This window comes from Pseudopodoces humilis, chromosome 26 (genome assembly GCF_049639895.1).
Source record: "Pseudopodoces humilis isolate 2021_Gansu_Grassland_sample_001 chromosome 26, ASM4963989v1, whole genome shotgun sequence".
Taxonomy (NCBI): domain Eukaryota; kingdom Metazoa; phylum Chordata; class Aves; order Passeriformes; family Paridae; genus Pseudopodoces; species Pseudopodoces humilis.
This window is the reverse complement of record NC_142225.1, coordinates 3,804,210-3,816,236: the sequence shown is the minus strand read 5'-3', so window position 1 is coordinate 3,816,236 and position 12,027 is coordinate 3,804,210. Positions and strand designations below refer to the sequence as shown.

The window sequence follows — 12,027 nt, the reverse complement described above, 5'->3', positions numbered from 1 at the left end:
AGACACGAAGATATTTGGGGTGTTTGGGGGGTCCTCAGACAGTGCCCTCTGCGCCTGCAGAGCCCCATTCCAGGACAGGAAGGAGCTGCGAGCAGCCACCACCCAGCCCGGATGGAAATTCCCCCAGCTCTGCCAAGCCCGGCTGTGCCACCAGCACCTGGGCACACGGGACACGTGGCTCCCCCAGCCCCATCAGCACCCCCATTCCCCCCCCTCCTCCTTTTTTATCATTTCCCTGCTTTCCCAAGAACGTTCCTCATGCGGAGCAGGACTCGCTCCCGGCTGCTGCCGTTTGTTCCCTCCTGCTCCTTCAGGAGATGCTCACCCGCACGTGGTGGCTGCTGCCGGAGCCGTCACGGTGCCGGCCGGGAATTACTCACGGTGTAAGGTTGGAGGAAGGAGGGGGGGAGGCCACGTTCGCTGCTTTGTCTGCAGTTGTTAATTTCTCACCCTTTGATATATTCTTTTTTTCCCCTCCTCTCTTTTTTTCCCTGCCAATGTTCCCTGTCCTGGCTCCCTCCTGCTCGCTCTTAGGTTGGGGTTGGGGAGTCTGGCTGCAGCCCTGCGGAGTGTAAAATGTTCTTTGCATGGTCACAGAGGGGTCCCCTCACACCTGCCTGGGAGAACCAGTTCCTCCCCTTGGGAACTCCCTCTTCCCACTCTGCCCCTTCCACTTTTGCCCATTTCCGCTCATTCTTGGCCCAACTTCCCCCCATGTGTGTCACAATGTCCCCATGTGTCACCACAAACCCACCCCGCATCCCCCCTCAGACCCGGGGTGTGACAGGTGGGTTAGAGGGGTGGGGAAAACACCCAGAAAATCCCCAAATCCTTGCTCCAGGCACTCCAGAGGGAAGGGTCGCTGTGGGAATTCCTGTCCTGGCGATGCCAGGGCCCATCCCGCCGTTCCCAGCGCGTGCTTGGGAAGACTCAACAGAAAAGCATTCGGGACGCACGGTCCTTCCCCTTCTCCACGCACACCCGCGGCAGATCAATGAATATTTTAACAAAGAAATATTTCATTAAAAGAGTTGATTGCTTAATGAACTGTCCCTGTGAGCCATCAAAATGCAATGGGTTTTTTTTTTTGGTTTTTTTTTTTTTCTTCCCCTGCCTTTAACGAAGGCAAAGATTCATATCACGAAGAAGTGGCTTATCAAATTACCGTAATAGCCTGAGTAGAGCCAGCCCGGGCAGCGGCACGGGGAGCCCGGGGGCTGCTCCCACCACAGCCGGGACTCCACAGATGGCACCGAGCGAGGTGGGACTAGGGCAGGGTCCTCATGTCCCTAAAACCACTGCTTGGGATAGTGGGAAGCAGATTTGTTTCCGCTTGGGATGCCAGGATTTGAAGGGAAAGACAATTCTCCATAATTTTTTTTTTTTCCCAACCCAAGAACGTTGTGATAAAGGGACATTAAAAGGCGTTTCTGACGTTTGAGGCCATGAATTGCACCAGGGCTCCAGCCTCCTCTGCCCGGCTCTTGGAACCACAAGAATTAGGGAATGGTTTGGGTTGGAAAGGACCTCAAAGTTCCTCCAATTCCAAGCCCTTTGGGTGATTAAAACAGAAAGGCATCCAAAAATGTAATCACCATGTCTTATCTGGGTGCTGTTTGTGTGCTCTGAGGACCCACCACTGCTGCTTCCCCAGCCAGGGGCTCGTTCTCCTCGCTCCTTTTGGAGGCTCCCACTGGAAGTTTAATGGAAATGTGCCTGTTCATCCCAGATTTCCTGATGGCTCCTCCGTGCTGCTCTCCAGGCTCCGGGCTGGGCACGGCTGGAGGGATCTGGTCATTAACAGGCGGGAAATGAACAATAACCTGACAAGAAACGACCAATTTTCCATCAATTAGAGCGAAGCCTCTTTTTGTCTTTTAGTAAAATTAAGTTTTGCTGACTGGTGATTACTTTGGTCTGATGACAATTCATTAACATTTACACGGGGAGGATGCTAATGGCGAGGAGGAGAGAGAAGGTGCTGGGCAGAAATGTGGGCTCAGAGAAGTTCTGGAGGTCAGGACAGGCCAGGGAAGGAGGGAAGCAGCCCCCAAAGCAGGGCAGCAGGAAGCCCTCCCGCCCCTCGCTGTGGGAGCACAAAAGTGCTTTGTTTGGGGCTGGAATTCTGCTCCTTGCTCTGCTTCCCCCACTGGGGCTCTGGGTTTGAGGACACTGCGGTGTCCCTGGGGCCAGCACCGGGCCAGGGTCCCCCAGAGCCGCTCCTGAGAGCGTGGGGACAGCTGGACAGTGCAGCCTGTGCTGGCTGTGCCCTCGGGATGGCTCCCGGCCCTGCAGAGGTGCCACGGCTGGGGACAGGGTGGCAGCAGAGCTCTGAACTTGGCACCAGGATCAAAACCAGCCAGAGGAGTGACCACCAGAGCCTCGAACCACCCAAACCAGGCACAGTCGGCCCAAATTTCTGTTAGAAAGTGAAGGGGGAATTGGTGCTGAGTGTGAATATTTGTGTATATATGGACACATGTGCGTGCAAGGCACGGGAGCCCTCAAAAATGAAGTTATTCCCTGGATCAGAGCTGCCTCTGCTGCTGGGTCAGGCCTCTTCTCATCTGAGAACTCATCCCCAAAAGCAAAGGCAGAGGTTTCTCAGGCTGCCACTCCTCTTGCACACTCCTGGGGCGTGGATACATATGCACCTGAGCAGCTTTGGGGGAAGAAACAGAAAACCTTCCCACAGGAGCCACCTCAACCATCCTTTCCCCTTAAAAAAACCTCCTGGGTTGTTCCCAACCCCAAAACTTCCACTTCTAGTGACTGATTTGCACAAGCTCCCCAGGAGTTCCGAGTCTGGCACAGGAAGGAAGGAGCTGCCTGTGCCATCCCTTCCCATGGAATGGGGCAGGGATTAGCTCATCCAAGGGTGATTGGGAAAGCTCAGGGAGAGTTTCCTGTAAGAGGCCTTTGATTCAGTTCGAGGGCTCTGGCAGTGGGATGTGTTGAATCAGAGGCACAGCAGAGCCCTCCCTGTCCTGCCAAGCTCTTGGGATATTTCCCCAAATTCCCATCCTGGATGGCCAGGCTTGAGAGGGATGCCAGGGTTTAGTAGGGGAAAAAAACAGTCAGGTTCTCAGCAGGTTTCCTGTTTCTTCCCCCAGGTTCAGGAAGGCTGAAGTTTGCAGTTGGGTTTTTTACCGGGGTGGGTAACACAGGGATGGTTGGCTCCCTGTGCTGTTTTGTCACTCTATTTATAACTTTATTTGGGAGGGGATTTCCACAAAACCCCATAAAAACTGGGGTTTCCCATCAAAAAGCTTTTCAAGTTCTTTCATGACCTTTGTTCAACAATGACCTAATTTCACTCAAACTCTGGCACAGCCTATTCCTGAGGCGGGAGGAGAAGTGGCATTCAAAATTGGGTCAGTTTTCATTAAAAACGCTTCCGTTTACTAATAGTTTTTCATGTGTCAGAAGGACTGGGATGGGCTCCAGACGCCGGCTGCCCTTCTTCACTGGAGAAATGGGTTAATCTTCCTGGGAAATCACTGCTCAAGGACTTTCTGGCTCTCGATGAAGACATTTCTCTTCCCAAAAGTTGGGATGGATGTGGTGTTTCTGTGGTGCCCCTTCCTGAAGCTCCTGGCGGGGTGTTGGGTGTGAGAATTCAGCTGGGATGGGGCTGATGAAAGCTGGGTCACGGTGGCTGTGCCCGTGTCACCTGTGTCACTCGCCCTGGGTGTGCCACACGAGCCCTGGGCTGGTCAGGGAATCCCAACTCCAAGAGAAAGATGGGATGGAAAGACCAGAGCAATGGGGAGGGTGGAGGACCCCATGCCCTGACCTAATTCAGAGCCTAATCCAAAGCCTGCCCTAATCAGGGGGAATCTGAACCCTCGAGTCTGATCCCCCCTAGCCCAGGGAAGCCACTGGGAAATGCGCTGGGATTCGGGAGCCGGGGAGCAGCTCCTGGGCAGCCGCGGAGGCTCCCGGGGATGGCGCAGGGAGTGCAAAGGGATCGTGGCCTCGGCTCTGCTCTCACAGTGCTGAGAGCTGCCAAAATTCCCCTTTTGGATCCTTTTTGGAGGATGGATGCCCTCGGACTCTGAGCCTGAACCCCCTGAGAGCCGCGGGACGGATGAAAGCGGCGGCAAAACCGGCAAAAACCGGGCGAGGTGGGGAGGGAAGCAAAGCGAAGCCAAGAACCGGCGCTCGGCCCCGCTCCTGCTTCTCAAATGTGCAAATTACGCAGCCATTTCACGGGACACTTAGGAGTCAATTTGCAACGCGGCTCAGGGGGGAAATTGGGCACATAATTCCCCTGAACAATAACCGGAGCGGCCGCTTAATTTAACTCCGCGCCTGGACCTCGTTAGCGCGTGCCGAGGGGAGGATGCTGCGGGCGCCGGGGCCACGTGCTCGCATCCCTCCGCATCCTTCTCCATCCCTTCTCCATCCTTCAGGATCCTTCCCCACCCCTCCACATCCTTCTCCATCCCTCCGCATCCTTTTCCATCCCTCAGCATCCTTCTCCATCCCTTCTTCATTCCTCCACACCTTCTCCATCCCTCAGCATCCTTCTCCATCCCTTCTCCATCCCTCTGCATCCTTCTCCATCCCCCCACATCCTTCTCCATCCCCTCACATCCTTCTCCATCCCCTCACATCCTTCATCCCTCCACACCTTCTCCACCCCTCTCCATCTCCCCGCATCCCTCTTCACCCCTCTCCATCCCTCCACATCCTTCTCCATCCCTCTCCATCTCTCCGCATCTCTCTCCATCCCTTCTCCATCCCTCCACATCCCTCTCCATCTCCCCGCATCCCTCCGCACCCCTCTCCATCTCTCTCCATCCCTCCGCATCCTTCTCCATCCCTCCGCATCCTTCTCCATCCCTCCGCATCCTTCTCCATCCCTCCGCATCCTTCTCCATCCCTCCGCATCCTTCTCCATCCCGGGCCCCGCGGCGGTGCCTGGGGGCAGCGGGGGTTGCCTCGGGGGCTCGGCAGGTCCCAGCCCGGCTCGCACACGCTCCGGCAGCCCCGGCACAGTGGCAGCAGGCTGTTCTCATTACAGCCCAATGAGGCTGTTTACTCACCCAGCTGGAGACAGTTAGAGAGTGATAAATAATGAAAGAGAAAACATGATTTTCCCCTCTGTGGTTTCTATTTGTGTAACCATATGTCACAGCTCAATACGGCCGCGGGTTTTTTTTCTGCTTTATTCAGGAAAGAGTTGATTTTTTTTCCACAGTACTGAGATTTTTCCCCCCGACTTCTCTTTTTTCTTTCTTTTCCTTTTTTTTTTTTTTTTTTTTTTCCCTTCTGCAGCGACTGAAGTATTTCTGTTTGTTTTCTTGTGAAACTCGCTCGGACTCTGACTCCTTAAAGTCTGGCTTGTCCCAGGAACGGCGGAGGTTTGATAGAATTGTGCTCAGCTTCTTTTCAAATACCTGTCACGGGGCTGCGGGGAGAAGAACCAGCTGAGAGCGGCGTGGGGAGGGCTCGGCACTCCTTCTCCCCGGCTGGAGCAATTCCTCCGGGAGGATAAAACCCTCTGGAGCTCTCCCCGGCACGGGAAGGGAGGCTTGGATGAGGGGTACCGGGTTGGTTTTGTGTCTCTGGGTGTTCTGTGAGGGTAACAGGGCATCGCCGCTGCTGTTTGCAGGCGGGGAAACTGAGGCACTGCGAGCTCCAGAAGGCTCACCCAGGGAACCTGCAGCCCCCAGGGACCTGCCTGATCCATCCCGGAGCTTCGGCAGCGGGGTTTTAACCGGGGGAGAAGGACCTGAGGCAGCCTGAGGAGGAGATCTCGACCGAGGAAAGGCCCTGGCAGCGCCCTGCTCCGGATGGCGGCCGGGAGAGCTCCGGGAGCGCATCCCGCCCGTGCCCTGGGGAGGGCAGGTCCCTGCACGGCCCCTCTCCCTCCCCGCCAGGTACCGCACACCTTCCTGCAGCAATTATCCCCGGCTCCCCCCGAGCCGCATCCCGCCTGCCGCCGTCTCTTCTCCTGCCATGCTCCCGGCAGCTCCTGGCACGCTCCGGGGATGAGTTTCCCCTCGCAGCACTCCCGGCCAGGGGCGTGCGAGGTGTTTTTTCGCCCCGGCAAGTTCGCCGGCTTCACAACATCCTCTTCCCGCAAGATACATCGTTCTGGGAGGGCAATTATCCATCCCGGTGACCTCATCCGTGTCTGCGGCATGAGGTCACCAACGCTCGGGGAGCTGCGCCAGCCCGGTCCGAACGGGTGTGCCCCGAGCTCGGCTCATCCCCATCCGCCACTTGGGCTCGCTCCAGAGCCCCAGCCCAGCTCCGAGGAAACTGGCAATTAATCGTGGCAAAACTCCCAGGGGCCGGGCCGGGTACCCGGGTGTGGATGCGGCGAAGAGCCCGAGTGGCGCCGGGCCCCAGCGGCCCGTGAGTGCACGGGACTCACCCTAAGGTGGAAATCACCTCCCAGCAATCCCACCCTGGCCTTGAGAGTGTTTTCCAAACGCTCCTGGAGCTCTGGCAGCCTCGGGCCGTGCCCGTTCCCTGGGGAGCCTGGGCAGTGCCCAGCAGCCTCTGGAGGAGGAACCTTTACCTGAGATCCATCCTAAATCCCCCCAGTACAGCTCCAGCTGCTCCCTGGGTGCTGTCCCCGGTCACCTCTGTCCTGAAATGGCACCGAGTGTCTCCCTCACACAGAACTCCTGCAATGAGCCAACCTCGGTGGCTCCAGGCCCCGTCACTCGGTGTGGAACCACGGCACCCCAAAGCCTTGGCTGTGCTTGAATTACCCCAATTAAACTTGGCAAAGGCACCTTCTCCTGGGGCTGATCCCTTCTCCAAATGTAGGGAAAGCATTTCTCCCAAGGTTTTGTGTGCAGTAATGGCAGCCTGCACAGGCAGAGCCATTCCCACTCCACTTTGGTGCCCACATCTGCTCTGTGACGCTCTGCAGTGACAGCTTTGGGGACAGAACTGCCTTTCTGCACCCTCCAGCTCTCACTGAGGTCCCACCAATGAGGCTGCTGTCCAAAATGTGCCCAAATTCACCCAAATGCTGGAAAAGCAGCTGCTCTCCACACTGCAGCCACCCCATCCCAAAAAAAACACCCCAGCTCGGAGTCTGAGCTGTGTGCTGAGTGTTGAACACTTTAATGTTGATGGATTTGTCCTTTTTAAAAGAAATTAACTGAGTAAAATCAGGATCTTCTCGCTTCAGGTCACAAGAAGTTCTCACTGCAGGGTTTGAGCTGCAGATTGGGGGGAGATGGACCCCGCTGGTTCCCTGACCCCATTCCTGGCCCAGCACTTCCACAGCCCAAATCCTCTCCTCTCCTCTCCTCCTGCTCCTCTCTCCCTGCCAGCGCCACAAAACGAGGGCTGGGAATTCCTGGCAGGTTAATTGGGGTTATTTCATATTAAAACCCCTTTGCCTCTGGAACCAAACCAGCACAGCCCCACTGGGTCAGACGTGTCCTTCCTGCACCTCTCCCTGCACGGAGGGGGTTTGTGCCCTGGAAAGGAGTTTGGGATGTTCCCCCCTTCCCCCCAGGTCGCTGTCCTGATGTAGGAAATGTGTGTCACAAACGCCAAACCCTCCTGCCGTGGGGTGAACCCTGGTTCAGGTGCCAGCCTGGAGACCAGCCTGGCAGCACTGGGGGAATCCAAACCCTCTGGAGAGGCTGGATCCTGTGGTTTTGATTCAAAGCCCATTGGAAGTGCCTTTCCAGGCTCGTTCCTGTGTCTGCAGCAGTTCATTAACGTGCCCACCTTTCCTGCCATAAACCCACAGAGGCCGGCTCATCAAATCCAAATTTTAGCTGATCCCAGATCAGCTGGGAGCTGGATCTGACACAACTGCAGGGAATATCAAACCAGCTCCATCCTGGCAGTGCTTCTACCTGCAGATCCCTTGTCTCCAGGCCTCCAGCCAGGGCTGTGCCAGGAAGCATCCAGCTTTTCCATGGCTTTTTCCACTCCTGGCTGTGCAAACACCCGTTCCCTGCTGCTCTCCAGCCCCTCTGCTCCCACCCCCGGCAGTTCCTGGGTTAACGGGAGGCACTTGGATAGAAAAAAAAACCTTTTTTAATTTATTTTTTTTTTTGTAGCAGCAGATAGGGAGAAGAAAAAGCGTTGGGCTCATTTATCTGGCTCACAGTGTCGCTAATGCCCTCGGCTTGAGGCCAGCGTGAGAGATTGGGAGGTAAATCGGCCAAGTCATGCTGTACAAACATTTCAAAAAAGAAAGATATTTCCAGGCTCTCTCGCAGGAATCCAGCCCTCCTCCTGCTGGGGGACTGCGGGATTTGGAGCCCACTTTACCTCTGTCTGTGGGTGTTCAAAAAGCAGAAGTTCACCCAAAAGCAGTGCTGGAATTTGGCTGGGGATGCTCAGGCCCTGGCTCTCACAGAGCATCCCCAGGGATATTCTTGTCTGGGCAGTGGGCACAGTTGGATTTTTAAATAATAATGGATTTAAACTTCCCAGGGACTATGTATTTCCAACAATATACACAGAGATTTTTTATTGCTTACAACATTTTAATGGATGTGTCCTTTGTTATTTATTAAAGGCCCATTGAAAATGTCTTTCCACTCTCGTTCCTGTTTCTGGAGCAGTTCATTAACATCCCCACCTTTCCTGCCATAAACCCACGGACTCAGGCTCATAAAATCCAAATATCTGCCAGTAAAGTCCCTTCTCAGAGAATAAAACCCCACTCACTGCCCACATAAACCACGGGACCGGGTTTCTGCCAGCACGCTGCCACCTGTGACTGCAGCGGGGAGAGAGGGTGGCACTGCTGGGCTGTCCTGGGAGGCTGGAGGAGGGGGACAGACCTTCCCTGGGACCTCATAATTTATTTTTTTTCCCGGCTTGAAGGCCCCAGTGATTCTCTGTGCTTCACCAGGGGTTGAGTTTGGGGTGTTCTGGGAAGGACACACCACCAGGAGCTGCCCTCTGTCAGTTTTCCACCAGGGGAGCGGGGAAGGGATGGCAGAACCCGGGGTGGGAGTGAGGAGCTGTTGTCCCCCCCAGGGCCGAGGGAACGCTGCTGAAGAGCTGCAGCTCGGCTTGGCTGGGTTTTATGGAGGAAACCTGCCTGAACAGGGAGCCTGTGGCTTGCAGCCGCGGAACAACCTCGGTTTTCCAGGCGCCCGGGGGTGGAGGCGTTTGGATCCGGGATTTGGGGCCACCCCGGCTCTGGAAGTGCAGAAACCTCACATGATTCCCGGCCCTGTGACGGGATGTGAGCGAGGAGACTCCAACCTTTGGGTTCTTTCCCTTTCCTTGCCCATCTCAGCGAGCCAGAGCAGGATGAGCTCTGCCAGCATCTCTGCTCCATCCCCAGGGGTGTCTGCTGGTGTCACACCAGGGGACACCCGGGGACACCCCTTTGTCCCTCTGCAGTTTCTGCCCACCCGGGACGGGCCGTGGGCTCCCTCACACTGAGCTGGGCACCTGTGTGGGCACGGGCAGGGCAGGAAGTGCCCCGGCAGCCCCGGGCTGGTGATGGGTGTGCCATGGAGCTTTCCCAGCCTCTGACCCATCGCTGCTAGGCTGGGAAAAGGCTCTGGTGCCTCGTTATCGTATGGACCTGACAGCGAGTTTGGCAACAGAGTCCGGGGGAGACAGTGTTAACGCCCTGGGCATCAGTGCCAGCACAAGCAGCAGCGTCCTTTCCCCTTCCCCTTCCCCTTCCCCTTCCCCTTCCCCTTCCCCTTCCCCTTCCCCTTCCCCTTCCCCTTCCCCTTCCCCTTCCCCTTCCCCTTCCCCTTCCCCTTCCCCTTCCCCTTCCCCTTCCCCCTCCCCCTCCCCCTTCCCCTTCTCTTTTCCCCTTTCCCCTTTTCCCTTTTCCTTCCCCTTTTTCCTTTTCCCTTTTCCCTTTCCTTTTCCCTTTCCCCCTTTCTTCTGTCCCTTTCCCTTTCCCTTCCCATTTTCTCTTTCCCTTTCCCTTTCTCCTTTTTCCTTTCCCTTTTCCCCTTTTCCCCTTCCCTCTTCCCCTTCCCATTTTCCCTTTCCCTGCCCCTCCCGTGCTTTTTCCCTGGCACGGCTGGACCCCTCATCCCCCAATTCCCGTGCTGGATCCCCGAGCATCCCCGGCCCCACGGCCCCGTCCCCCTCTGCCCGCGGCCCCCCGGGACCCCCGCGCTTTGCTGGAGGGCACGGGCTGAGTCCTCGAGCAGGGCAGAAATCTCCGAGTCCTCTTTAGGTGTCCCAGGAGGAGGCAGATCTGAGGGAAGGCGGCGCGGAAGATGCCTGCAGCAATGTCAGTGCTAGAACAGCCGGGCTGACAGGATTCAGAGCAGGGATTAACGCTGGGATCAGGGATGCGGGGGAAATGAAAAAAGGCTCTGGCTTTCAGGCGTGTCTCCGCTGTGTTTGTGCTCGTGGTTGCCGGGCAGGGATGAGCTCCGGGCTTTCAAAGGCTCCCGGAGAGGCCGGGGATCACCTCGGAGTTCCCTTTCCCATTTCCCCTTTCTCTTCCTCCATTTCCCTTCCCCCTTTCCCTTTTCCCCTTCCCTCTCCCTTTTCCCTCTCCCTCTCCCTCTCCCTCTCCCTCTCCCTCTCCCTCTCCCTCTCCCTTCCCCTTCCCCTTCCCCTTTCCCATTTCCCTTTCCCATTTCCCGTTTTCCCTTTCCCCTTTCCCATTTTCCCTTTAAATTTGACTTTCATGGAGGAGGCAGTGGGGACACCCTGCTTTCCCTGGAGAGCCTGGGCAGACCCAGCCCTGCCCCGTGGGAGGATGCACGGAGCATCCCTGGTTCTTCCCTGAACATCTCTGCCTTTTCCCAGGAGTTTCCAAAATGTCAATGTTTCACTTCCTCCACCCAGCTATTCCCGGTTTTGGGCCAGGACATCCCTGCCTCCCTCCCGGGCTGGGGCACAAGGTGGTGACTGCAAACCCCAGCTGCAAATCCCTTTGCTCCAGGGTGGTTTTATTGCCCAAGGAAAAGCAGAGCAGCGCCTCTCCCCGAGCTCCAGAGCCTGCGGAAAACCGGGATCATGGCAAGCTCAAGGAGAGTGAGAAGGGAGCAGGAAAAGCCAGGCCAGTGGTGCAGCTGGTTTAGGGACAGGACGGGAGTGCCTCAGTCCCCGTGGCTGCTGCCTGTCCCCTGCTGCTCCCACCGTGTCACCAGGGCCACTTGTCACCCTGTCCCAACTTCCCCAGAAAGGGGCTGCTGTGTGTTTGCACTCCAGCAATCCCAAATCCCCCTTCCCAAATCCAGCTTTGGGCCCTCCCCCCTCCACTGCTGCCCCAAAAGGGTCGGTGCCAGAGCCTTTCTCCTGGGAAACAGGAGCCAGCCCCAGAGGGATGCTGGGGACAGCCAAACCTACCTAAAATTGCTTTTCCAGGGAGAAAATGTCCCGCCCTCTTCGGAGCAGGCTGAGAGTCCCTGGCCAGGCTTGGGGCTGAGCCGCACCAGGAGCTGGAGGGGTCCTCTGTGCCCCAGCCCCCTCCTCACACTCCAGCTCCAGACAGGGAAGGGCTTTGGGGTCTCTCTGTGGGGCAGAGCCGGTGCCTGACCCCAAACACTCTACAGAGCACCGGCGGGGCAGCTTTAATCCCCAGGCTCTGCAGCCTTCGGGCAACGCTTCCAGTCAAAGCAAAGCTGCTCTCTTTCCCCTCCAGCCCATTTCCCTGCCTCCCCGGCCTGTTTTCCCCTCTCTTATCTCCACACAGCCCATGAACTTTCTCCCAGTGCTGCCCACCCTGCTCGGGGCTCCTCTGCTCGCTTTGTTCCCTGTTTGCATCCCAAGCATCCCTCCCTCACTCGGCCTCTCGAGGAGGCAAAGCCCCAAAATCCCTGGAGCTGCTGGAGTCATCCTGAGCCTCCTCCTCTCCACCACTCCACCTCTCTCATTCCTTCTTTCATTCTCCCTCTTTTTCCTGGTGGAGATACAAAGGCACCAAGTTCTCCTCCCCATCCTTCTTTCCCCTTCTCCCCTCCCCTCAATTCCAACCCTCTCTTTTCCATGTGGGTTTTTTTTTTTTTTTCTCTTCCTTCCTACCTCTCTCACCATTTATTATTTTTTTTTTATTTAAGTTTTTCTTTTAACTTTCAAGGTCACCACGGACAGACA

At 56.6% G+C, this 12,027-nt stretch overlaps 1 long non-coding RNA gene across 1 annotated transcript; it reads left to right on the top strand.

Moving 5' to 3' along the window:
* The first annotated feature begins 5,142 nt into the window (after positions 1-5,142).
* Positions 5,143-7,229, top strand: LOC148182568 (uncharacterized). Its single transcript, XR_015774557.1, has 2 exons — positions 5,143-5,369; positions 5,621-7,229. It is a non-coding gene; the product is annotated as an uncharacterized LOC148182568 (long non-coding RNA).
* Positions 7,230-12,027: the final 4,798 nt, after the last annotated feature.